The sequence below is a fragment of the Coturnix japonica genome, chromosome 2 (assembly GCF_054131305.1).
Source record: "Coturnix japonica strain WE chromosome 2, WE-NBRP24, whole genome shotgun sequence".
In the NCBI taxonomy this organism is placed as follows: domain Eukaryota; kingdom Metazoa; phylum Chordata; class Aves; order Galliformes; family Phasianidae; genus Coturnix; species Coturnix japonica.
Genome location: NC_140664.1, coordinates 103535701 through 103562916, shown reverse-complemented (window position 1 = coordinate 103562916; position 27216 = coordinate 103535701). Strand labels below are relative to the sequence as shown.

Below are 27216 nucleotides of genomic sequence, written 5' to 3'. Positions count from 1 at the left end.
AATTCAGCATGGCTCTATTCTGGCAGGTCCCTGGAGAGCTAAGGCAAATGAATAACATCTCCAGGCTTGGCTACTCATGATGTAGCTCATCATAGCACATCCAGACCACCAGACCACTGAGTCTTGGAGAAATCTATCAGTTACTGCCAGAAAAATCCTGATGACATTCCTGTAAACACAGCTATCTTGCTTTGCTCTGTGAATGAGACCCTTTCTTGCATTTCTTTTTTTGGGGGGAATTGGTGATTATTTGTTAATTAAAAAATATAAACAAAAGTGATACTCTGATCAACAACGGTGATAAGGAAATAAATTAAAATCCTACAGAAGAAAATAAGAAAGGCTATTGTCCTTAATATTAGAGACAGTTGCTATTTTACAGACAGAGCACAAATACCAAATGAAGTGTTTTATTTGTTTGTTTCACACAAAAATAAACTTTTTTTTTTTTTTTTTTTTTTTTTAACATCTCTGCTGAAAGTGGTAAATCCCTCCTTCTTGGAATATTTGCTTTTGATCAAGCATATGTGTAAGGCAGATAAATCTATTGGTGAGTGAAGTGCATCAGGCATTATTAAGATGCCTGCGTGAGCATTTTGCACCTGCCTAGTGCATCCTCCTTTTGCTGGGGAGAAGTATTCTGCCCCTCAGAGTAGCCTGCTCTGAGGTATGTTCTTATTTTGTCTTGCCCAGAATTAACAGCACACAGTACTGGTTGCAAAATGAAAGGACTCTGAGTTCACCTTAGCAGTTATTTAGTGTCACCTCAGTTGCTCTACTTCATTATCTGTTTTGCCAAGTAATGTCTGTGGGTGTGATCATGTGGAAAAACATACTTGTCACCTTTTTAAGGTTGATGCACAAATCCCCGTGCATAATAGCCACTTATCCTTGTTCTGCAACCGATAAATATGCTACTAGATACAGGAGTAAAAATGGCTACACTCTGTTGGTCTGTCATCCCTAAAAGAAGAGCCAGTTAGACTGCTGCTGAAACTTCCGGCCAAACACTGCTAATCCAACATCCATTTCTGCTTTCTTGCTACTGGTGATTCTGCTACTACAGGATTTGTTGCTCCTTTCTTCTTCTTTACCTCAGTGCCTGCTTAATGTCTTGGGACCATTCAAAAACATTCAGCAGCTCCCCCTCAGGCAAATAAATAAGTACAAGGAAGAAAACTGATTCCCTTTCTCTGTGACACAGAGTTGCCCGGTTAAAATAACAATGTCTGACAGCATTCTTCTCCATCATCCTCAGAGTGACTGAGGGATCTGCTGAGATCTTGGTGTGGAGAAGGACCTTGTAATAACTTGTTTGACTACTGAAAAGAGAGGGATAAGGGGGTTCAACAGTGATCTCCAAAGACCTAACTTGCTCTGCCTATTTTTCCTCTGTAAAATGAGGATGAGTGGGCAGAAGTAGAAGTAGTTCACATTCACCAGATATTTTACAGATACAAGTGTCTGTGTTGAAGGTAAATATTTTATTTTGCATTCGCATTATGGATTTCCTTAAGGTGTGTTCAGGGCTTAATCTTTTGAATTTTATTTAAAATAAATAGGATCTGTATATGGAAGTGCATTTGTGCACAGCTCTCAAAAGAAATTTGTATTGCAAATGATAAGAGTATGGAATTTTAGAAATTATAGGTAATGGAGATTTTATATCTGATTCATATCAGATATCCTGATGGTAAGGAATATTCACCTGTAAAACAGGTTTGTTTGGGGCGATGTGCCTTGCCTAGACCTTGGTCATTCAGTTTGCCAGCATTGTTTGATGCATCTGCACTACCTGAATGTTGATTTTAACCCATGTACCTTTTATTGAGATCAGTCTGCATGGCACTATTTACATTCAACAGAACTTGAATAGTTTTGTACGATTTCACAACGGCATTTGACAAATGTGGCATTAAAATTCAAATCTGTTATGTCTGCTGAGTTCCCGTCATCACATTTTGGAGGTGGGGAGATGATCTGTCAAATTTAACAGTGATTGTTATGATTTGTTCTTAAATGATTCAGCTGCCTGGAAGTTGTGAGTGATTTTCCTTCATAATTTTAGGATGAGTTTTTTTCCCCTCTTCTCTGCATTTTATTTTATTTTTTAAGAAAGAATTGGTTTGAGACTTTGAAGTGTGTGTTTCATAAATATCATCTAATTACTTGTCTTTTGCTTTCTTTTGCTCCTTTAGCTTATCCTCGTGACTCTGTAACCTGAATAATCTTTGATGCATGCTCAAAACCCATTCAATTTAGTTGACTTAAATCTAAGTAGATGCTTAAAAGGCATTGCTGCAGCAAGATCTCAGTCACCAATGGCTCAAGAGATTCATTAGTTGAGTTCTTTAAATACCATAAAATGCATGTCAGAAAGCCTATCCGTAACCTGTGGTTTGGCAAGGATAAGGTTTTAGCTTTCATTTTGAAGGGATTTTTTTCTTTTCTCCTCTTTACTACTTTGGAAATGCTTGGTATTTATAAATGGAGTAGAGTACTAAAAATTCCACCATCCTCGAAAGGAATGTTCTGAATTCCCCAGTGTTTCCATAGCATAGACACTCCCTTTGTTGCAGGTTAGGTGGCACTTCAAAGTTCTAGCTTATGAAACTGCTGACTGGAAATCACAAAAAAAAAATTTGTTTTAAGTTAATGGGACTCAGAAATAGATTTGGATTTTCTCAGATTTTAAAATTAAAAGAAACCACCTCACCAGCAAGACCACAACTGCTTGTTTCAGTCCAACCTGTTTTGTGGTGATGTTTCATCTTCTAGCTGGGAGTGGGAATATGATCTGCCACCTCCTATGCAGCTACTCAATAAAATCTAAGGAACCAGCATCTGCCCTGCTGTAGCTCAGAGCCCCATTACCAGCACGAACTTCAGTGGGAGTTTAAATGGGACAAAAGATTCATTATTTGACTCACTGACTTTTAGTTAGCTTGAATGAGAAATACTGAGTTCTCCCACAGCTGGGATTGTCCTGGGCTTTTATGTGATGATAAATAATCTTTTTTTTTTTTTTTTTTTTTTTCAATCTGTGTATAATTCATGTTGTAGTAGTTTTACTAATCTTAAGCAGATACTCCTTTCTCTGGGTAAAAACATACCTTTGAATAGTTTTGTGGTCAATGGCATTAGAAAAGCAGGTTGTCTTGGAAAAATAAATTTGCCTGTGTTATGCATTGGAAAGTGATTTTTCCGTCTTACCACTCATATTCCAGCACTGATGAAAATTACAGCCATTAAGTTGGTCTGCTTTGTTTCGGCTCAACTAGCATTTTCCTAGGTTGTCACTAGACTGGAATACTTCTACTTGTCTTTTTTTTTTTTTTTTCTTTTTTCTTTTTTTTCTTTTTTCTTTTCTTTTTATGGAAAAATAGTAGAACCTATTAACATTTCTTTGTAACAAGAAGGAAGGATGCTCTTCCTTTAAATGTGATCTCTGCATGTTGCTATGTGGTCAGCCATAATTCCCTCAAAAGATGAACATGCATTGGAAGCCAAATGTGGATTTCCCTCTACCTTACTGTATTGCCTGGAGAGAGGGCAGCCATTACTTCGGGGACAGAGAAGACATTCTGGCTGGGAAACATAATCAGTCTTTATTTTGGGTTGTGTGTGTGTGTGTTAAAAAATGTTACTTTCCCAGGTTTGCAAAACGTAACCAAGACGAAGAATGCAAAAAGGAAAAAGGGAAAAAAAACTGTAAGAATGTTAATATGGCTCCAATTGCTGAAACATATGGAGCCAATCATTGGCAGTGCCTCAACACAACTGGGAATGAAAATTAGCATTTTTTTCTCAGAAAAAGATGGGTTATTATTATTATTTTTTTTTCCTACAGTATCTCTATTTTTTTTCTTTTGTTTTTCCTTGTATAACAGTGGGGATATTTTCAAGAGGAAGACAAGGTATTTCACCTTCAGTGTTACTTTCTAGTCTTGCTTTTTAATGCCTTTAAACTAGGCGAATTATAGGCACTGCTTCATGTGAGAATAAACTAAATATGAACAGGACTTAGAGAACACGCAGTTGGGCATATTCTCTAACATTGACATGTTCTTGCTGATGCTACCATGGTGTGCACTGAGGGAAACTTCTAATAATTTGGGGAATAAGAAAGTGCTGATATTCATTAAGGTAGTGCCCTGACAAACTGCAAGTTTAAGTTACATTTGGGTTGTGATGTGTCATCTTTGATTTTAAACATGAATCTAACTCAGTTCAGTGAAGTGATGAGTCACTCTTTAAAAGATAACACTTTGTAAAAAAATAAGATTTAAATGCTTTTAAAATTTTAGATTTTTTATATTAATCGTGATTTAATATTAAAAATAGGAAAAGTGTGATCTATCTCTTCAAAATATAACTGTGCTACAGAGATGTGGTTTCTTGATTTCTGTTCTGAGGTTAATTTTTCTTGTCTTACATCCTTTACATCTTCTAATTTGAGATTTTTTTCAACTGGAGAGAGGAGTGTTTTTTTCTCCTACAATATCTGTAATTTTTAAATATTTCTTCTTTTCTTTTTCCTTTGTAAAGTACACTTTCTAAAGCTTTACTTTCTTTTTATTACTTTTATTGCTCCATTTCATTATTATTATTATTATTATTATTATTATTATTATTATTATTATTATTATTATTATTATTATTATTATTATTATTATTATTCTTCCCTGGTATTATTAATTGTTCCCTGGTGAACATACTCAGATTTGTATGTAGTGACTTAAGCATACATAGAACTGTTCACTCAAACGTCACTGTATTTAAGAACCATCAGCTTAATGACCATATTTTGTAAATATAGGTAGTGGTCCTTGAAATCTTTACCTTGGCAAGCTTCGTGTTCCCAATAAAATCAGGTCGTCCCCGTCATGTCAGACAATTCTGGAAATAGTACCTAAATGACTTAGTATAAAGTGATGAAAGAGAATTTGTATATAGTATATTTTCTCCTTTGCTCAGTTTGTTTTGCCATTGTAACAGAGGGGAAAAGTAAATAAAGAATCTGGCCTCAATTTTTGAAAAATTGAACTCAAAGTCTTTTCAGAGAAATATGTGGTTAAAAGCTGTAAATTCCTTATTGCTGTATAAACTCAACTCAGAGTGTGATACGAGCTGTCCCACATTGGTAAGCAGCAGCCACAACTGACTGTTCCCATGTATGTAGAGTCTTGGTGGCTGGCTTGTCTTCTGAACTCTGTCATGTCTTTGTTGCCTTGACTGGAATTTTTCCAGGGCTGAAGCCTTTGAGAAGGAAATTGCCGCTGGGTTTTCAGTTACATGGAGGATAAGAATTGGCTGGATTTTATTTATTTTCTTTAGGAGAAAAGAGCCAGTTTTATCAAAACCGAAGTGTCTATGGGAACATACCTTTTTTGATGAAATTTTGCTGGAAAAGGGCCAAGGACATTTTCTCATTGAAATACAGTGCTACTGCATGTATAAACTTGTATGTGTCTTTAATGTTAAAGGCAGTAGTTGAGAGCAGCTCTGTTATGCTGCTTACTTCCCTGTTCTTGACAGCAATACACCTTCATTACACCCAGGCTATACGCTTTCACAGACACCTCTGGACCTGCTCTCCACGATCCGTTTTGAAACCATTTATACTTCTGGCTACCAAGATATCTGGTGACTGTGAAGTGCATGCTTTAATTGTGCATTTCCTGCAAAAGTTGGTTCTACTCTCTGTAAGTCTGCTAATAAGTTTCTGTGAGGAAAGCTTCATCATCATCAATCTCTCCATATCAATCACTGGTTGCTTATTGTTGCCACCTCTGTAACTTCTCTAGTTTCCTTATGCTTATTATGAGATAAGGTACTCAGGCAGCCAAACATTATTTCAGATGCATTTGAAGCATAGCACATATGGGTTCTTTGTTTTGTTTTATCTCTTAAATATTTTGTAATACTGCATCACTTTGGAGGACATCTTTCTTTCTAGCCCTGGACTTAACATCCTGCCTCAGGGACCTAGGCTCCAAAAGGCTGATCACAGTGGGATAACAAAGTTATCAGTGACAGAATTTAGGTTTTGCAGGAAATAACCTCCACTTTCCAGCAGTTGAACTCATTAAAATGTTTAGGTTTGCAATCTCACATTCTTCTCTTTCCTTGTGTCTCTTACTCTAATGTCCTTGCTTGTAATCTAATACTTTCAAGGTAGCACAGTGTTAATGATACTGATTTTTCTTGCCTTACTTCTATCTCAAAACCAGAAAGTAGTCAACAGCACCTGGATTTTGCTGGCATATGAGAATGGAAAATTATTCCCTTTAATAGCACATAAAAATGGCAGCTTTTAAATTGAAATATATATATATATATAATATATATATATAGGTTCTGGGTTTTTTTGTTTGTTTAATTAAACATTGATTAAACATTGATGATTCTGAATACTGAAGGATGAGGAATCAGAGACTGGGTGAAGTTGAAAGGTACCTCTGGAGGCCACCTGCTCCAAGACATGTCTCACGCAGGGGCCACCTAGAGCTGACTGTCCACATGGTGTTTGATGATCTCAAAGAAGTGAAACTGCACAGCCTCTCTAGACAGCCTGTGCCAGTGCCCTGTCACCTGCAAAGCACAGAAATGCTTCTTGATGTTCAGAGAGAACTTCCTGTGCTCTTATCCTGGAACAAATGGCACAAGTGAAAACAGCCTCACTCCATGCTTTTGCACCCTTCCTTCTTGTATTTATATACATCTGTAAGATCTCCCCCAAACCTTTTCTCCCATCTGAATAGTTGCAGGTTTCTCAGCTGCTAGTCATGGGAGTGGTGCCCATCCATCATCTCAGTGGCCCTCTTCTGGACCATCTCCATGACTCTCTTAGGAGCCCAAAACGGGGCCTAGTACTCCAGGTACTGTTTCGCCAATGCCGATTAGAGCGGAAAGATCATCTCTCTTGACTTTCTATTTATTTCTATGGGAACTACAACAGATACAACAAGTGTAACAGCACTATTTGATAGAGCAATTCTCAGCTACAAAACACTACTTTTCAACACAGTCACCACCATTAGCTATGCATTTTCAGCAGCCTTGAGCAAGAGCCTTCATACCATACTCATAAAAATCTGCTCCAGTGGAGGTGACCCACTGTTGCTGTCACCACTGCTGAAATGCACCACTTGCCACCTCACTGTGCCAGCATCCACTGTTTGTTGTCCACAGATGTTCAATAAGCATCAATTAATGTTACTGGGTGCAATTTTTTTTCCCCACCTGAAGGAATTCAGTTACATACCTTTGCTTCACATGCACTTCTGTGTCAGAATCCATTTGGTTGGACTGCCGTTTGCTGTCACATGGCAACTAAATGTAGTGTGCTATTGTTATGAAGGTTAATCTTCTACTGCCATGCTACCAACATCAGCCTCTGGTGTCATGGGCCGTTATAACAAAATAGAAGGCATTAATTTTGGAGCTGCCCTTGTTTTCAGATTCACTGCTTGGTGAATCCATTCTGACTACTGATGATGAGGTGAGTGGGTATGTCCTGTGTCCTCTTCCACACTCCTCTTGGTATTGCAGATATCTGGGTTTTTTTTTGTGTGGGGAGACAGTTCTGCTTATCCAAATCATTTTATCAGTCTCAGTAGAAATAAGTCAAATATATTATGCTCTTAAGCATGTTCTTAAGCATGCTTAAGAGCATAATTATGCCTAACATAAATGAAGGCAAAGTTTTTGTTATCCAAAGAGTCCTCTCATGGCTCTATGAGGTTTAGATTGGACTGATTATCATTTAAAATTATTTTTCTTTCTATAATAGAAGTTTTTTCCTCCAATCTGTTTCTATTGTTGCATGTGGTCTCTGACAAAGTAAAACACTGAAGAAAAAAAAGCTTTCATTTTGTACAATTATTTTTAAAATTGAAACATTTCTTTTCCTCCAAAATTAGCATTAAATAAAGGAAACATTATTGAAGGAAGTTCCAGAAAATAATGTTAAAATAGAACCTTTTAATATCAATAGATTGTACAACAAATAATGGCAACAAAATATGTAGAAGTAACAAAGCTAAAGGAAACTAACCTCTAAAGTACTGGTTGCATTCAAATTCTCAGCCTGGGTAAATCAAAACTGCTGTGCTGAATTGAAATAATTTTCACTTAAAAGTGTTCTATCTCAGTCAATAAAAATATAGCATTTGCATAGGCTCACAATTAGGGTATTGTGGAGATTGTTCTATGAAAAACAGTTACTTTTTTGAGTCCACTCTGTATCTTAAATACTTGAAAACTGAAATTGACCAAATAATTATGGTGGCCTAATTTATTCCCCACAATGAAGGACTTTCAAAATCTGTATGCAGTCTTCTCTTAAATTCCAGTAGTTTAGCTTTGGAGCTCTGGTCTGGGATGATGAGCAGGTTTCTTTCTGATGAAAGCCTATTTTCTACACCAAAGTATTTCCTGTGAAAGGAGCGCTATGATGGAGTTCTCTGAAGTTCACATGAAAGTGGCATCTGACCTCACCTCATGGGCTTCAGTGGGTTGTTACCAGTCAAGAGGAGCTTCCCAATGTGCTGTAAATAAACAACAACACATAAAAGGACTCTGTCTATGCCAGTACAAACTGCATGCCCTATACCTCTTGTATGGATTACACTGTTCTCTAAACTCATAGACATTTGACACCTCAATCAGCTTTCACAAGTCGTATATAGGTTTGTTTTATTTTTGGTTTTTTTTTTTGTTTTCATAACAACTCAATTTCCAACATAGTTGGGGAGCAACACATAGAAAAATGCTTCAACAAAAATATGAGAAAGACTACAATTTGCTTTTGGAGCAGGGATCACTAAGTCCTTTGATATTTTGTTCTCTCCTTTCTGTGTGGTTCATTAAATTCCATGAAATGACACTGTATGTTGTGTCAATAAATGAAATAGTGGTAACAAGGTCCCATCCCTTAGCTTTAGTAACTGCTTAAAAACACCCTCAAAGCTTAAACACTCCACCAGTGAATGTGGCCATTTCCAGTAGAGGAAGAGCACAAGCACAAGTAGAGTTGTGAGGCTTTTAAGTAGAACTCATAAGAATATGTTACACTACTGAGATACAAAGTTTTTTGCTAGGTAATTAAGATATTTATTATGCATTTAATAATAATTGATAGGTAATATTGATCATATTCTTAGTTACTGGTATATTTCAGTCTCACTGTTGTTTCTGTGGTACAAAGTATGCTGTAAGCAAGGAGCTGCTCTGCTTTTATGTAGCAGTTGCTGCAGTTGGCAGGGAGAAGTGTTGTGAAGAAGCCTCATGAGCTCTGCATCTGTGACCCAGAGTTTTTACTAAGGCTACTGCTTACTCTACAGCTTATAGAACTTGCAAATTAATATTTTGCATCTACATCTCCATTTGAATTATTTGATGCAAGTTAAGGAAAAATTACCACAGTGCTAAACATTACAATTATTTTTCTTTAATCATTCACAAGATGTTTTTTTCTCTTTTGCAGAATTTTTCTTTTTTTTTTCTTAGTTTTTTCTTTTTTTTCCTTTTAACTCCAAGGATTCTCATTAGCATCGTTTTTTATTAAAAATACTGAAAATCTAAGTAGCTTCATCCACCATTTTTTAGAATTGTATCAATGATTCCTGATATATATATATATATATATATATATATATATATATATTAGAGAGAGGACTGGTTTGTAAATACTTTTCATGACAATTTTTCACCTAGGGCAAATATCAAACTAGTTAGTGACATGCAGTTGTTTTTAATATAGCTCTCAGTTAAAATGTTAAGCTTCTTTCAAAATCGCATTGTGTTTTACCTAAAATGAGCTTTCTGCTGTCTCTCCTCTTCTTGCCTCTCAGGCATTGAAGGAAGAGGTACCAACTCAGGAAGATTAGCAAGGCTGTTAAAACTGAATGTGGGAAAGATCAGAGCCAGTGCAGTCTGTGTTTATTCCTTCCCTTCAGAATTATGGATGCTTCTTTTGCGACTAGAGTTCATAGGACAAGGAAACTGATAAAGATAGGGAAGACAGAACAATTGAGCAATTTTTGCTGCAGTAACATAATCCCTACTAGGATCCTTAATGATATCAACATGCTCTAAAGACAACTTGTTTTCATGTTGCTCAGTGAGACCCTTGCATAATATTATCACATTGTGCCCCAGCTGCCGGCTGTGTAGAAATCACAGGATGAGTCATGTAAGCATCAGGAAAAGTCATTGAGTCTTGTTCTCCTCTGTAGTCTTACATGGTGACCTCTCAGATAAGACCTCAATACTTCTCTGAGTGTAAATAAATAAAGCTGAACTAATAATGCTAGTAATGCAAGTCCATTTTAGCTCAGTTTTCTGCAGTAAAAAAAATATCTTTGATGTCTGCTGCATTGAAAAACACTTCAAGGTGAAGTAGGTTATCAAGTAAAAATGCTTGACTAAAGGAAATGGCAAGAAAGAGGAGAAACATTCTAATTCAGAAATGAAAACATTTTTTCCTGTTTTCTATTCCTGCACTCACAGCTTCTTTTCACTCTGTTCTCATGCTAGTTCTCCCAATTAAAATTCTTCCTCTTTCCCTTTGTATTGTTTTAATTCTCTTCCTTATACTCATAGCTTTCTTGCTTTTGTAACTGATTGCTTAACAAGGAGGTGAGCTGAGCTGCATCTGGAGTAAAAAATAATAATAATTTTGTGAAGGAGGAAAAGCATTCAAGCAATATTGCTAATAGATATTCACTTTTATTTATATTGCACTCAGGATAGAGGAAATGAGGAACTAAAGAATTATGAAGGATTCTTTTTTTGTTGTTGTTCTCTTTGTTTGTTTTTTGTTTTCTTTTTTGTGTTCTCAAGCATTGCTTGCTAATAATGGGTGCCTATTTGTCTGTCTGCTGGTAAATTGGTGGTATTTTTAAAAATAATAACCTTTTCCACATTGTCCCCCCTACTCTAAACAATATTTTGGCCAAATGATTAGTGCTGGTGTTGATCTGGTAACATAAGAAATCAAAGAAGTTATCTGCTAGCTATCATAATATTTATATATGAGACCCTTAGTTTATATGAATGTTCTTTTGCTTACAATAAATTAGACTGGTTTTTGGGTGTCACACTGGCTGCATACTTCTCTGGTTTTCCTCTTGTGGTGTCTCTAGGGTTGAGACACCTTGGTGGTGTCTCTAAGCTGGTTGCATCTCTAAGCTGGCTGCATGCAGGGCATACCTTCTGCACCCTGACATCACCCCACATCAGGGAGTTGCTTTCACAAGTAGCTTCTCATGAGCATATTTCCCTTCAATACAGTCTTCTTGGAAGCTAATGTAATGTAGAACTCATAGCCAGAATTGATCTATGTAATGCTGGCTCCGTAATTCAAGGATGCTCTAATGAGCTGATTAATCAGCACTTTTTCAGTGTCTCTGCTATTGAGGTGAATTGAATCAAATAGGTAAGCTCTCTCAAATGTTTGCTGTAAGAGTTGAGAATAAATGGCTTGAAAGGGGCATCTACCTGCTTTCAGTAATTTTCTCCACAGGAATTTAAGATTTAAATTTTAGGGTATGTAGAATTTGCAGTGATCTATGTGCAAGTGTACTTAGGTGAAAGAGATGGCTACAGATGTATGTGCTTATTTGTTTTACTCTTTGTAATGTTTACACTAGATTTACATCTACAGGTTTACACTACTAGGTTTACACTACCTCTTCCTAGATTGTGGAGCTTCTAGCTCTGTAGTCATATCCAGCTGAGATATCTGTGATGAGGGATAATCAAGGTGTAAGTACCCGTTTTTCTTTGCGGCCTTGGCTACTGGATGAGGATTAGTTTGTTGCTGGATTAACTTTCTGTCTCAGAACTCAAGCAAGGAAAGATGATGTTTTCCTGTTACAGCTGCATAGGAAGTCTGCTATGGATCAAGCAAATTAGAAGAGCTGTGATTATGTATTTGAGTGGAGTCATGCAGAGATGGCCCTTTAAATATCAGTTCAAATTGATGCAGCCAGTCCTAACATAAGATATTAAGAACTAGAGATAGTTCTTAAATACATTGTTTAGGTTCTTGGATAGGAAATACAGCACAGAAAATTGCCAGAACTGGCTGCTTATGAACACCATTTTTCCCCACATTTACATGAAGATCAGCTGCAACAAACTCTGAGTTTTTCTCAGGTACTGAATAGTGTCTGGCACTTTGTTATAATAAAGGAAGATGTTAATGGGGAAAGATTTTTCTTTTCTCTGTGTGAGGACAGTGATGCTGCTAAACCCATGAGACTCAAGGGTATGTATTGAAAGGAGATAAATGTTTATAGTGATGAAGCGACCAAAGATACATTTATTTCATACTGCTTTTTCAAAAGCTTTTTCAAAAGGAAGGCATGTAGCAAGGGACTGTAGACTTCCTTGATAGACATTGTACAGCTAATGGATATTGAATTTCTCCTGTGGTTGATATAAGACAAAACAAGAGGAATAAGTACGGGCCATTTTTTCTTCATCTGATATCAGATAAATACTATATTAATAATTTTAAGTGAAGAATAACGTGTAGTGCTCACCAAATATTTGGAATTGTCTCTTCCTGTGGAATGAAACCGGGCTGTTTGAAGTAAACAGGTGGTAGTGGCAAAAGTACACTCAGCTTGCCAAGACTTCTGCCAATATTTGATTACCTAGACTAATATTAATCTGTGTGATTGACAGACTTTTGATATATATACATATTTTTTTCTCAGAAGTGTATTTTAATTGTTTTGGAAGAAAATTACTCAGTTTTCTCTGTTTTGAGGGCTACTGGACTATGTGAATTGTTCAAGACACAGCCCTCAGAAGGTAATAAAGCTGTCCCACACAGTGTTGATGTCATTTGGTTACTACTAACAGCATCTTGATGCTTTCATTTTGAATTGTCCCCTTTCCAGAAATCTGTAGAATATCTTGGATGTCTCAAAGAATTGCTTTTTTTCTATTAGGAACTACTAAGAAAAGTATTTATTTGCATGAGCTCAACATTTTCACTTTTACGAGTACACTCACTAGTCTTACATGATGTAAGAGAAACACAACCAAAGCAAATTCTCTGCTTAACAGTGGCCTCAATGAGGGTTTTTTTTTTTTTTTGTTTGTTTGTTTTTTTTCTCGCAGAATCCCCAAAGTTTTTTTTCTTTCTGCTCTGTCTTCAGTTTTTTTCCTTCTCCCCTTTGCAACTCAAGTACTTTCCACATTAATCTACACAGAAAATTCACCTTTAACAGTAGTTTGTAGTACTTCCTTGTTTGTTCCCTGCAGATTAGCTGGTGGAAAAATGAGAATCTTTTTATGGTTGACCTCTTTAGTGTATTCATTATTCTAATTAGTTGGTATTTCTCTGTGTTAATTGTTCTTGAGATTGTCATATAAGTGCTTTCAAAAACAGTGCATGATACATGAAATGGTCCATGTCAGCAAATGGTTGTTCAGTGCATGGTAAGAAACAGTGCACAATTTCACAAAGACAGTCTTTAGCGTGACTTTATTCTCTAAATTGCCCAGGGCAAGCCTATATCTATTCATTGGCTCTGGTGGGAACACGGTCTCACTAGATTAAACTGCTTTTGTAAATATCCCCTCAGCAATACAGACCACATTCATTAAATCAATCAGAATCATTCAGTTGTGAATTGACAAGATTCTTACACATTTGCAAGTCAGCTTTCTCCTGTGTCTCTTAGGAGTCCTTGTGTTCCTATTTCAAGAGCAACCATTTAGCCATCTCCCGTGAAGTCATTGTGTGGTTTTGGCACCTTGAAGTGAAGCGTGAAGGGGGCCGGAATGGGAAATAGCACTGGTGAGGGCCTTGGTTTTGCCAGCAGGAACTTGCCCTTGCTGGTAGATATGTGGGCAGAACTCTGGCGCTTAGGGGGAAAAAATCTGTAAAACTCTGTGTCTAGATATAGCATTTGTAACTGATGCTTTTTTATTTCTCTCTCTTTTTTTAATCAGCAGTTCCTATTAGAACTAGTCAGCAGCAGTTTTATTTCCCCTTTCCCCTGCTTTCCACTGCTCTGTAGGAAATATGTGGCTCCTGGGGATTGCAGGGAGCAGTTTACAGAGCAGGAGAGAAGATTCTTCATATTATTAACAAATAGGATGATGGCTCTTTTTTCCTGAAGGTAAAACTAAATTTGAGCAGTAGGGGGCATGGAGAGCGTTTGTGAGCATAACTGTGGGCTGAGAAACTAACCTGCTCTCTCCTGCACCTTGTTCAGGAGGCCCAGAGGAGAGTTCAAACATCAGGTTCCAGTGTGCTGAATTGTTCTTCCTCAAATCTCACAGCTCCTGGGGGTCTGATCTTCCTATGAAAAGTGGGCAATGCTAGGGCGAAATACCCATCTGTTACCTTTTCTGTGATTCTCAATGCCATGTGCCTGCAATGAACAGTTCCTAAAATTACACCCATATCTGTGTTTTATTAAAATCTTTAATATTCAGTCCTAGAGGAGGCAGGTATCATTAAGAGTAGGATTTGCACCTTCTCTTACCATCCCGCTGTTCTCTGCAACACCCTTTTGTGCTCCATATATATATATATATATATATATATATATATATATATATATATATGTATGTATATATATATATTTTAACTGCTGCTTTCCCAAAGATATGCTTGCAGGAAGGATTTTAGTCCAAGAGGTCTCTGGCAGGTTATTTCCTCAATTGTTCCTTCCAAAAAATGGGATTCCTTATTCTCATCACTCACTTGCAGCTGGCCTCCTTGCTGACGAGAGGACTGTGTATTGCTTCTGCCGCCATCCCTTTCAGATATGCTGTGCCACTAGTCATGAGGGAGAATTTCACCTTCCTGATGACTGTTCTTCAATGACCCTTAGTTTTTCTTGGGTTGTGATTCTAACTGCTATTCTATTCCTGACGGCCTTTCATTCAGAGCTATTCCTTCGTTTCCTTGGCTGGAGGCACTTTTGGAATCATCCCCATTTGGCTGCGCCTCTATTATCTTGGTAAATGATGGCATGTGCCATGGCCCATACTCTGCCAACATGTTGTCCACTCGAAACTCGAAACACCCCAGATCTTCCTTTGTTTCCATAAACATATGAACTGTATGCTGCAAAATGCAGCCTCACTGGAAGGTTCCACACCTCAGTCTCAGAAGAGAAACATCATCAAGTCATCCGGCCAGGCCCTGTTTTTTTTTTAACCTGGAATGTTCCTATGTGTTGTTAAAAATATTTGCTGGGGCAGTATCAGTATGGTTGCACATAGAAATTCTTTTGTCTTAGTTAAGTTCCTGTATGTGTGTGAATATGATTAAGTAAGCAGATACTATAAAGTAGGTCCAGTTAAAGTTTAGCAGTCCTCTTGAATGTATCATGTGCATAGTTTGGAGAAGGTGAAATGAGAAGATTAGGTATATGCCTTGCACCATTGTTTCCATTACCAAACGATCAATATTTCCAGTGTGAAAATGAATTTTTATTTATTCTTTTTTTGCTTAAAAGTGGTGAAAGGAAACAGAAATCCAACACTTTTCCTTACTACAGGATCACTTCAATTGCTATGGAATTTACTGATTGTAAGTAGTATTGAAAAACAGTTAGCAATTACATAATCTACTCTGTGCTATAGAAACCTTTTGATGTGATTTTGTTACTGGCTAGCAGTCAGCTTCAATACTACTTGTGTGCAGGAACCAGAGCTTTATCTACATAGGTCACTCCAAAAGTAATGCCTCCTATTTATTTCCACGGAATCTACAACAGGTACAAAGAGCACAATAACACTATTTGATAGAGCAGATTCTAAGCTACAGAATGCTATTTTTCAATACACTCAGACACCATTCTGTCAGGCTGCCCCTCTGCTGCCATCTGTCTCATGGCAGCAGAACGTAATAGAATATTGTTCAGGAGTTTCAGCCTCTACCACCAACATCTGCCTCTGATATCAAGAGCCAACATCACAGCACAGGAGGAATTATTTTTGGAGCAGCCCTCATATTTTGTATGCTTTAGTAAAACCATCCTATGACCAGGGGTCTGTGTGTTTAAATAAAAGTATGTAGTTGACGCACATAGGCAAATTATGTATGATTTCCTGTCCTGTGATTGGCTTAATTTCTGTGGGTAATACCTGCAGATCTTCCTATTTTAGAATACATTCAGAAGAAAAGAGGCCCTCTTTGAAACGAGAATTTCCAGTCTTCTAGGAGGGACTCAGGAGACCTATGTGAAATTGGTGTCTTCATTGATGATGTGGATTTCCAGGACATGCAGACATCAGTCTGATGTTTAACCCTACTCAAACTTAAACAAGTGCTTCCCGACAGATTTCTAGCAGGCACTGTTGGAACACTATATCACAACAGCTGTCAGATGCTCTGTAAAGATAATTACCCCCTCATACTCTCTTGAACCTGTAAATTAGATCTGGATATGCCTTTGAAATATAATTGGCCACACGATGGTTAACTTTTTCTCTGGTAAAAAGCCACACTTGTGCCAGGTGCAGGGCAGGGAAGGATGCAATATGGGGGGCAGTGGGGAGAATGGAATTGATTATAACTGGTATAAATTTCAGATGATGTAAAGCATCAGCTCTTTGCACAGTGAAACCAGTGATTAAAGACCTGGATAGTTCTACACAATTGACTTATACTCTAGAGTGGTGTTCTCCAAATTACAAAACCAATCAACCACCCTAATTGCCTTCATTCAAAACCAGTCACCAATTTGATTCTTTTGCCAGCCAAATAAGGCAGCATAAATCAGGCGGTATGAGTGTCGAGGAATGCACATTTGGGACCTAGCCAGATCTTATGTAAACCTAACAGCAATGTATTAAATCCATGGCCAGGAGAGATTTGCAGTTCTCGTTTCAGTACAGCATCTCCTTTCGGCTTTATGTGGTGTGGTGAGCATAGAGCTGAAATACTCCAGATATGATTGCAGCCCCCCAGATACACTGGTGTGGCTTTACAATGGCTACACAGTAAGTGAGGGCTGAACAGGGTCTTTACTTTGTAATGTCTGCTTTTATTAGGATTTTCCTTTAAAAGGCTCTAATGGGATTTACTTTGCTCCCATTGAATCAAACTGTTACTGACATTAGTGAAAGCTAGTTTAGGCCCCAGTCAGCTTTTTACTGTCGTTGCAAAGACATTTGTTGGTTTTCTTTCAGTGGAGTGGAGATAATTCATTTTTGTTTTCAGCGTGCATTCCCCTTCTTTTCCTTTTTCTGTGTGTGTGCTCTATTTTTTGGGGGGGAAAAAAAAAAAAAAAAGTAAAGGAAAAAGAAAAGAAGACACTATTTCCTTATTTTGAAGTCTAACCTTTTTTTTCAGCAAGTATGTCACCCACTAGTATAAGTGGGAAATAAAACTGTTTGACACCTTCTGGATCTTGGACTCATTGAGTGACTGTGGAAACAATTAGATTGCGTGGTGCCTGAGGTGTCCTTCCTTTGGAAAGAGAACTGAACTGCTCTCTATCAGTAGGACTTAACACCCATTAAAAATTTTTCAGGCCCAGTGTGACTGTCATTTTACAAGATGAAGTCAAGGATAGGCAGTAAAAGAACTTGCTGGGCAAAAAGCAGCAGTTAAAAGCAAATAGATTAGCTAGATGCTAGAAGCAGATGAGTGAAGAATGTATCTGCCACTGATGAGGTTTTGTTAGAGGTCTTGTTACAAATTTTGATCACTATACACATGAATCTTTTGTGAGTCACTATTGAATTGTCTTACATGAAGAAAAAAAAAAGGAGAAAAACTGAATTATTTGGCAGACTTCTGCTCCTTTCAAATGCAAACAAAAGAAGGACAGTATAGATTGTCAAAATGATGGAATAAACCTGGAAACCAGGTACAGAACATTTTGCTGATATATGAAAACTATGAATGCCACATGGAAGGCTTGACTTCTTTCTCTCTCTAATTCTGCTAGTAATAAAAGAACACAGACATCTGAATTTCAATAGGATATAAAGGCATTCCATAAAAGTTAAGTAATAGTTTATGTAAAAAATGGTCAACCTGTGATATTTCTACAGGAGAATAATAGCTCTGGCCTGATTATGGTTATTATGACTATTACATTCAGCCTCTATGAAGATTTACATATACAAATAATCTGTTCTTATTTCTACATATAAATGCATTTGAAAAAGGATTTTCTGCTGCTGAATAGAATTGCTTAGCTTTCCAGGTATGTGTTACAATTCGTTTTTGAAGTTATCTGAAAGATTATCCTTAATCTGGTGAAGAGGATGCCAAATTATAAAGCAGTGGCTAACACTTACTATGTCTAAAACTATATATTTCCTTTTTCTTAATGTTTTCTGAAAATAGCTGGAAGAAACTCTCTTTGACTTCCTTCGGATAAGTGGAGTTAAAATACATCATTCTAAAACAGTTACGAATTGAAGAAACAAACACATCTGCAGTCTGCTTCAGTTAAAGGGACATTGTCATAACCTTTGAGTTCTGATTACTTTAAAGAAATTACTGCATCATTCACTACTTCATGTCTCAATGTGTGTCAGTTCCTCAGGTTGATCAGGGGAGAGCAATGGAGAGACGTGCTTGTGTGGAATGTGATTGCATATGCAGGACCTGGTCCAGGAGGATGGCTACAAAGCAGAGGTTATGCATGATTTGGTAGAGAAGTCAAAGGAAGGGCAACAGAGGATTTTTTTTAAAAGAAGTTCTGACCTAAGTGTAGACAACATTTGAGACTGTTTAGGAAACTAAAGAACATTCTTGTCTGTCCCTAGAATCCCTTCTTCAAGCTTGTTGGCCTGCGTGCCTGCCACCAAAGAGGGTACAGCAGAAAGATAATGAATTCATTCAGGAAGAGATATCCTCTTGCTTTTAGAGGATGGACAGAGGGGAAATTGGCCCGCAGGAAGCCGGCAATTATGGAAGAGCACAGAGAAAGCAAGATGCTACTTCTGTAAAGGAATGTAGAGCTGCTATGCTGAGGATGCTAAGGAGAGGAACTGGAGGGTCAAGGGTATCGTGAGTTCCTGCACAGAAATCTCCTAGGGTTGGGGTCGGCTCTGTTCAAGTGCAAGTATCCCCTTCAGTCCTGCAAGTTTCTCATCCAAAACACAAAATGTGGTGATCTGATGGAAGAACCTGAGAAGGAGAACCAGAGCCTGACCACAGATGAAGCTCTTCTTCCCCCATTCACCCTCCCCTTCACATGCCATAGGGAGCGTGGAGAATTTTTCTGAAAAGTGCTATTGTAAGCTGTAGAGAGGAAGGAATTGAGCACTTACCTCCATGAAATCTAATTGCATAGTAAATACTTTTTCCATCTCTTTTCACTTGTCCCCTTTCTGTTATTTTCTTTCTCCATCTCCTGATTTTCATTCCTTCATATTCTCTTGCTTTTGTGTTGTTACAATTTCATCTGTCATTTAATTGTCCTGTCCCCTACTCTGATTTCAGAAACATATCTAAATCACTTCACTAAATATATTAGTGCCACTGTCTTTGTGCTTTCTCTTCAGTAGTCCAGGGCTACTGGCTCCATCCCTTCCATGCTCTTGTAAGTGGGGAGCACTGTGAAATACAGGGTTTAACGGCAAGTGCACATATCTGTTCCCTTCCTGCAGCAAGTAAACAATTCTTTGGAAGCAGTAATAACACAGAAAAGCTTGTGCCTTGATAAACCTTGAGACACTCTCAGTATTTCTTTTTTAAAAGGAGGGAACATATGAAAATATTGGTCTTCCTTAAGAATCATAAAAAATCAGCTGTTTTTATGGTGATTGGTCTGAAAGATCTAGATCTGCAGGATGCAAACAAAGAATCCCAGATTTCAGTCTGCAGGCAGATGGACCTTTAAACAAAATTCCCTGCACAGCGGGGACATCTGTTACAATTTTGGATCCACAAACTTTAAGGATACTCAAAATTCAGCTATGGAGTTCAATCCTTTGCTAGACCCAGCAGGAGTAAAAGGCAAAATCTGTACTGTGCCATTTACTAAGGGCTGAAATAGTTTTACAGCAAAAGTGGAACTATGTGGATTTAACCTTACCAGAGGGCATCTGACTTGTTCCCATTGCTGGTGATCACCAGAGCAGAGCTTGACATCCTTTCTTCTCCTTTATCCTGTCAGACCTGCCTGAGAAGGTGGAGGCAATGACATGAAGTTTGGTTGAGCCCTTTCATGGACACTGAACATCAGGAATGTATATCTTTACATATATAGGTTTTGGTTTTTGTTTGTTTGTTTGTTTTTGCATGAGAACTTCTTGAAATGTTTCTGTTGACAATTTTTTATTGACTCCATGAAATCAGGAGCCAGCACGGTTGTTTCCATTTACATTTGATACCTTCTTCATCTTCAGTTAGTAGCTAAAGAGTACCAAATAACTTTTTGACACTGGAGTACAGCGATTCAAATTTAATACACACACACACACAAAGTTAAATCTATGTAGCAGGAATTCATATTCTTTCCTTCAACAGTATTCAGGGTTTTCTGGAAAAACTCCATGATACTTTTCATGGCAGTAGTTGCAATTGGTGGTGGTGCTATATTTGTGCAGACATTACATGTTGTTTTTAAAATCTTAGTGATTAGTTTGGATTTTTTTCTCTGATTAGTTAGTATTAATATGAGTCATTTAAGACTGGACTGAAGTAATTTGCCATATTTGTGACTCATTAAGCATTTATACTTTCTTTTCTTCATGTTCTTTCGGCAGTATGTCTTGATATGTGTAGCTAGCAAAAATTAAGCTAGAGTTTCAAGGAGCTTCATTTAGATGCTCACAATGTGTTTTCCTTGGATAAATAGGACAAACATAATATTTGTAGGACTGTGTTGCTGGCGCACCACATACTATATATATATATTTTTAAATCTATCTTTAGCCTTCCTGATCCTCGTACTTCTCTTCATGAATTAGTTCTACGTTTATAGAAGTTATGAACTGAGGTTTATAAATATTTTCCTGAAAAATATCCAGAAAATGCAAACTTAAAGGCAGGCAGAGCCAAAGCAGTTTCATTTTATTTTTTATTTTTTTTATTATTTTTTTTTCATCCAGGATATATTTATGAGAAATATTCAGATATTTTCAGTTCTGATGTATAAGTTTATCTTAATATCTAAGACTCTGTTATCCCTAATTGCTAGTGTCACAGCCTTTCCACAGTAGTGTTCATACCAGCGAAGGCTTGGAAAAGCTGTCTGTAATTTAAGATTTTATTTTCAAATACATTTCACAGAGTATACTTGGCAAGAAATCAAAGTGCTTCATTGTGTGGTCTTTCCACTGTCTACACTATTTAACATGTCTGCAGCTCTCTAGCTCTCCTAGCTTTCCTTTCAGGGTTGATTTCAACCCTTTCTTCCCACAAATTTCCCCAGATCTCTTTCCACATGATCTGAACTTTTTCATTCTGGGGGAAAAATATGAAACTGAAGTGTGAATATTAATTTAGCAATTTGAATTTGTTCTCCCTCTGCAACTTTCTTACTCAGGTACAACCGGAAAAAAATTAAACAAAATCACATCTATTGGTGTTGGACTGGCCCGTCATGGCATAACCTCATGAGAAAAAGGTGATCTTAACTTCTCTTTGTTTCTCATGAGCTTGGGGTAACATTAAAAGGAACAACAGCAACAACAACAAGTGCTAAAACAAAACAGGTCAACAATTTGTGTATTACTGAGAACAGACACCTAAAACAACCTTCAGGGAATATTTAGTAGAAGAAACTTAGTGGTTATCATTTTGACCTAGAAAGTATTTTATCTATTGAATTGTTAATGCTAAGTGGAGTGTCACATGATTTCATAACTCTTTGTATTGCTTAATATTATTATTTGTCAACATTATTTAGAATGAGGAATGCTCTGCTTTTTAATCTGTGCATAAGTAATTCCCTGTGAAAGCATTCCCAACTGCTTTTCTACCATTTTTAGAGGCTTCGTCATCTATAGGTTTCTTTTTTGTTTTTAGTTCATTGTCTTTTTCTTCACTGATATTTAGTGACAGATATGTTGTACTTTATAGCCTTTAAATTGAAACAGGATAAAGGAAAACACTAGATTATGCATTAAATGGAAAAACTAGTTATTTAAGCGGAAGTCACAGAATCGCACAGTCACAGAATGGCCTGGGTTGGAAGGGATCACAACAATCATGAATCCCCTACCCCTCAACCACAGGCAGGGCCACCAACTTCCACATTTAATACTAGACCAGGCTGCCCAGGGCCCCTTCCAACCTGGACTTGAGCATCTCCAAGGATGGGGCATCCATGACCTCTCTGGGCAGCCTGTTCCAACACCTTAAAGATCCCTGGGTGTTTCTAGTTGCAAAACTGCAGTGAGAGGTCTTTTTCTAAAGGAATATAAAAATATGGTAAGGTGACAGTAGTACAGGCTAACAAGAATATGTTTGAGAGTAAGCATCAGCACATTTGGATTCGGTAGTGACAAATAACATGTAACTGTGCATGGTAGATGACTTTCTCTTTGAATTTTTTTTTTATTTTATTTTTTTTTACAGTGCTACTACTCAGTTTGTGACTTCAGCATGAATTCATATTCCTTTGTTAACCTCACGTCTTCTCAATGTACACAATCTTGTGATTGTTACGACTTCTTTTTTAAAAATAATGATTAAAATACTAAAGTGAACCTTAGGGAAAATTAGTACCAACCTGTAACATGTAGTTTTAGTAGTAAAAAAGTCTGTTATGTTCTCAAGAATATTATACATTTATGGGTATCTCAGCATAATTTAAAAGAAAAAAAAATGAGAGAGAGGAATGGAAGAAATGTTCACTGAAGTACTTAAGATTTTAACAAATAATCTGAAGTTGGTCATAATTTTACACCTAGATACAAGTTGCCTGCTTAGACTTACTTTGTCTTCAAAGTCTTGAAGATGTAAAGGCAAGCATAGGTGTTATTATTCAAATCGCACAATCATTTCTTCTGCATTTGCTCATCGTTTTTCATTAAAAGATGTGTTGTTATTTTTTAACAAGATACAGTGGATCGTCTTTTGGACAACCCAGCCCTAAGAGAAAGTAAATAAAAATGGAAGAATGTTTGTGTAGAAGAATACTGGAGAAAAAAGCGAGATAGTTACATACTTTAATTGTTTGATCCTGTTGATAAAACATTGTGTATGTAATCCTCAGCCACAATAACATTTCTTCCAGAATGTAGGGGGCATAATGAATGCATGTATTTTCTGCAAAAAATGAGATTATTAAAAGAAAAAGGTCAACAGGACTCCTTACAATTTGAAACACCAAAACTCACAGTGGTGTTTGCATACAAGCACTACTGACTTCCTTGAAGTACAGAAATTTTTGCACAACTATTGATTGATTGATTTTTAAGTAACAAAATGCAGAAGAAAGATAAATGAATAATCCTAACAATCTGTTTTAGAGATTAGCATAGCAGAATTCTCTTGTAAAGATCAAACAGGGCCATATGCACCCTCTGGTTTTGACTGCTGTATCACAGTGATTGATGCAGCAAGGCCATATCAGACCATTAAACATCTCTTGTTCCATGAGCCATTGCTAAATGCTTCAGAACAAGGTGCAAGATATCCTGTAGATAATGAGTGGAATATGCTTCCCAGAGAGTATTAATCTTCCCAGTCTTCTTTTATAGCCTGCATCAAACAACAAAATCTTCCATTTCATATCTACGTCCCCATCTATTTTTTCTTGCAAAGAAATACAGTATTTGTCTTCAGCACAGGTTCTATTCTATTAGATATTTAGGCTTTATAAATGAAAATCTGTGAATGATTCTAGTAATATAATGAATCCACTGGGCCTCTGTAGACTTCCTCGTGTGCTTGTAGTTACATATATGCATGAGAATCTTGATGCAAAGGCACCTTAGCATCTTGAATAAACATCTATCTCTTAAAAGGAGTTTCTTAAAGTTATCTTTTTTTTTCTTATGAATGTTTATCAGACTCTTGTTGAACTGCATGATTCTGATGTTAAAGAAACAGATAAACAGCATTTTTGCTGCTTCATCTGAGAACTTTGCTGTCCTTTGTTCATCCAGACTCGATTCATGAACTGAAATGATCACATATAGTTTGCATTGCCATAAATGAAATCTACTGTATATAGAGCAACTAAATTCCTTTGTATTTCATCTTAAATTTGAGGATAAGCTATCTATCTAACTATATTTAGAATGAAACGTTCTACTTTTCATAATTAAGTTTTCAGAAATAAAAATAATTCTGCATAAACCAAATGTTTTGCATTAATTACTTATCTTGAGAATTTGTTATGAACTAAGTTGCTTCTGTCTCAAATCAACTTTTAGGCAATAGCAAAAAATGAATATACATATTTTATTATTTTGATCTATGTTTATCATTCTTGTTAGATAAGTCTAGTTAGGAAATATGTATTTCCTAAAAGAGATGTAACAATTGGTAACCTCAGATCTTGGTGGTTTTAGCATCTATTCAGTGTCTAATTAATTACTTAGATTTTGTTAACAGGTTGACAATGCCATCAAATATTTGAGTGGTTTATCTCTAAATATTCAATTATTCCACAACATCTGTGAACAATTTGAGTGTAATGAGAGTCTAAAACATATATTTCAAAAATTAGAGAGCTGGAAAGATAAATATATTCAGTCTATAGAATATGAGATAAAATTTTCTTCCCTATTTAAGCTGTAGAATATCTTTATTTTCTGTGAGCTTCTTCATCTATGTTATATAAAATAAAAATCTTAGCAACAACCAGTTGGAAAAAAAGTAAAAATTAATGAAGTTTCCCCCTTAAATTAGTGTTTCTAGATATTTCTTTTAAAACATAAAGTGCAAAAGATAAACAAAAGGATGTAACAGTGTATCTGTGTACAGTACTCTGCCAGTAGACTTATATATCATTAATATCTTCTTTATTTCACTTAATTACACTTATGTGTATTTACAGGAATTACTATAAGGTCCTTGGTATCTTTTGCTGTGTTTTTTTCCAGGTTATAATAGCTTTCATTCTTATTATATGATTACAAAAGAGAAATGTTCGAAAGGGAATTAATGCAAGTATTTGCAATTTGGAGGTTAATTTTTTCCCATCATCCAAATATCTTGCAGTAGAATATTGAAACTGATTTTGCTTAAGGGTTTCACTTCTTTTGTTTCTGAATTTAGTATTATAATTGTCATTTAGTTCTTAGTCACTGACCATTGTCCTGTCGGTTGTTTCTGGCTTCTCAGAGATTTCAAGAGGCCCAGTATCTTAACATGACCGGGGAGTATTAAACCTTTTTTTTTTTTTTTCTTTCCTCCTTTCCATGGATTGGCAAATCGGCAAATACAAACAATTTCTCTGGAGATGGATGGGATTTTGCAGTTGGGTCTTTCTTATTATCCCTCTTTTTTCCTCTTGAGTTTCCATACATTCACTGTTTCTTAAGCACTCAGCTGTGGGCAGTGGAGCTGGTACAAGCCCAGTAAAACACGCTATGGATGTGTTTGCAGTTTTTGAAAGCTGGTCTATTCAATACACTATTTTTAATGATGTTATGTTATAGCAATCTGTTTATGTTTTCATTTGAGTTTTGGTAAAATAATGATAAGACTTAGAAGTGGAGAGTAAACATCACTCCTTCTCCTGAAGTTTACAAAAGAGGAGACACTAATACTGCCATTCCAGAGACTAGGAAAGTGCTTTGGAAAGTTTGGGTCACTCAGGAAGCTTACATCAGAGCTAATGGTAATTTTTTGCTTTCCCCTTTAGGTGTTATAAGTACTTCATTTTTTATTTTTTTTTTCTCTCACGGATAATAAGCACTATTCTCTCCTTTTAGAGCTATAACCATTAATTTTCTTTGTATCTATAGAACGTTTCACTACGTACTACAAGTTGCACTTGAATAATAATGAAGCAAAGTGTAGGTGATTCTTGGAGCTTTAAAAATATGTTTTAATCTTAACAATCTGTCTCTAAAAATAACTTCTAGCAGTCTTCATAGATATTCCCACCGATGAATCAGGACTCTGTTGGTAAATAATAGCATAACTAATGTGGTATGCCTCTGTACGAATCTTGTTTATACTACTTCTTTTTTCCTGCTTCTGTCACAAGGTAATAATACTTGTGTGAATGGAGAAATAAAATGAGCAACTGAATATGCTATATGAAGATTTTTTCTGAAATCTGTATTCTGAGCACAGGGTTGCAAAATACTTTCTACTGCCACAGAAATAAAAAAACTTTAAATATGATCTTTTAAAGACATGCCTGTGGTAACTGTATTAGTTTAATTTGCTTTTAATCCTTTAGCATTTTTAGAACAGTGTTCTTATTGAAAATCTAGAAAGAAATTCTATCTAGTAAGAAAGTCTATCCCTCCTCAGGCTTTGGAATTGCAGTCCTCAGCTCTAGAAAGGATTGTTTTCACAGAGCGGAGTTTTTAAACCAATTGGGAAAAATGTGACAGAAATCTCCATCTGCATTCATTTCACATCTTGTCTTGTGAGAAGCAGGCTCAGAAACACAAAACAGAAAACACAGATGAGACAAGGTAGCATCTGTTTATTTTTGGAGCCTCTTGCTGTAGCTTATGGTCATCTCCTGTCTTGTTGTCTGTCTCTGCTCCTTGTCTCTCATCTACTTCTTGCAACTTGGATGTGACAGTTGGACATGCGGTACTTCCATTTTAAATCTGAGATGACAAACCCCTTAGAGCCCAGACAAACTTCTGGGGATAGGAAAATGTGCTCTGGTTACAGCAGGGAGAAACAAAAAAACCAGAGATTTCTGTTGTTATTATTATTATTTTTTTCTTCTCCACTTTCCTGTCATATTTATGAAAAACTTCAGTAGGAAGGAGCTGAATCTTCTTCATACTACTGGGCCCTGGGGCAGAAAAATCCCCCTGTGCTGTGCTGTGCTGAGTTGTTCCCCTAGCTGACAGTATCTCCTGAGCAAAGATGCACATCTCTGCATGCCGGGCTCCATGAAGCTCAGCTGGATTTCCTCTCTTGAGGTTCCATGGTTTCTCTCTGTTGATCCACCAGGATTCAAAAGGTCTCTGCCTTCTACCTTGAGCCCCTCTATGTGTGGTCTATTGAGATGATTTCTCTCAGCATCTCTTGAAAGCTGACAGTATTTTCACATTTGTGTGATTCCCTCACTACATGGCACTTACTAAAATGTAAGTAATTTTGATTTTGTTAGT

The 27216-nt window shown here is 36.7% G+C and overlaps 1 protein-coding gene across 12 annotated transcripts in view; it reads left to right on the top strand.

Moving 5' to 3' along the window:
• RBMS3 (RNA binding motif single stranded interacting protein 3) overlaps positions 1 to 27216 on the top strand; it is a 682345-nt gene that overhangs the window by 164891 nt on the left and 490238 nt on the right. The window lies entirely within an intron of this gene.